Source organism: Dipodomys spectabilis, unplaced genomic scaffold (assembly GCF_019054845.1).
Source record: "Dipodomys spectabilis isolate Male_0828 unplaced genomic scaffold, ASM1905484v1 ptg000018l, whole genome shotgun sequence".
Taxonomy (NCBI): domain Eukaryota; kingdom Metazoa; phylum Chordata; class Mammalia; order Rodentia; family Heteromyidae; genus Dipodomys; species Dipodomys spectabilis.
The window spans coordinates 18688009-18689099 of record NW_024870695.1 but is presented as its reverse complement, the minus strand read 5'-3'; the positions used below and the strand labels follow the sequence as shown (position 1 = coordinate 18689099).

At 35.2% G+C, this 1091-nt stretch overlaps 1 pseudogene; it reads right to left on the bottom strand.

The window, feature by feature from the left end:
• Window positions 1-451: 451 nt before the first annotated feature.
• LOC122103614 lies at window positions 452-560 on the bottom strand (annotated as a pseudogene).
• Window positions 561-1091: the final 531 nt, after the last annotated feature.

Here is a 1091-nt window from a genome sequence, read left to right as displayed (position 1 = left end):
GTTAATCTCATTTTTTCCCTCACCTTTGCAGGTATCTGGGAGAGAAGATGATATGGAAAATAAATGGAATCCAATTCATCATTCCACCTAAGTTGTTGATTGTCCTGGTAAGAAATTAGGATTAGAATAATAGGTTTGGAATGTTTTCCATGTTGATGTACGATTACTTCATTTCTTTTGAGGAATTTTTTTTGGGGAAAATGTCTGTCTAGGTTGTCAGATCTTTCTACTTTCTAAGCTGTGTTTTGAGGCATTTCAAGTTCACTGCATTAGATTGATTAGTGGACAGGGTGCATATGGTAAGATCTAATTCTGTGCACTCTAGATTATGCAATTATTTAAATTTTTGTTTCAACCTTAAATTAATGTGACTTCACTTTCTTCTCCACTGAGAGGTTTATGAATCTCCTGGTTTGGACTACAAAAACTGCACAAATTTGAACTTCAGGGGAGGGAGTATAAACTAGGATCTAGGTTAAACCGTACAGTAGTGGAAATGAGATTTAAACTGATAAAGACAGATACTACACTTGATCTTAGCCAAAAGGTTGAGAAGGGATGGAAATGAGATTTAAAGGCATCAAAATAAACCTCTCATTTTAAAACAACTGTCTTAGAAAGATAGGGAGCATACCCCATACTGTAAATACAACCAGAATTTTTTTTTATTTTAGATTCTTAGTGAGGAAAACATGAGAATAATTATAAATGTTAAGACAGCAGCAGAGTTGATGTGTAGGTATATTTTCTTCTTATTCTAACTCAATACTGTGCTTTGTTTTAGTTTAAGAATGTTATGCCCCTGTATATTTAAATGCTACATTTTCAGTAGTTAGATAAAGATTCCACAGACTCAATACTCCCCCCCCCCCCACCAAATGTGCATATTCTAGTAAATCAGTCATTCTCCTACATTGGGCACTGAGATGGGTAATCAGATAGTTGTGCTTCTTTGGGGGAAAGTCTATGCCCTGGATCAGTGTTTGTGAGCTGGGAATTAATGACATTTCCCCCCTGAGAAGGCCTAGTTAGAACAAAGTTAGAATGAAGGTGGACAGATACAATTTTTAATGACTATTTTTTAAAACGAT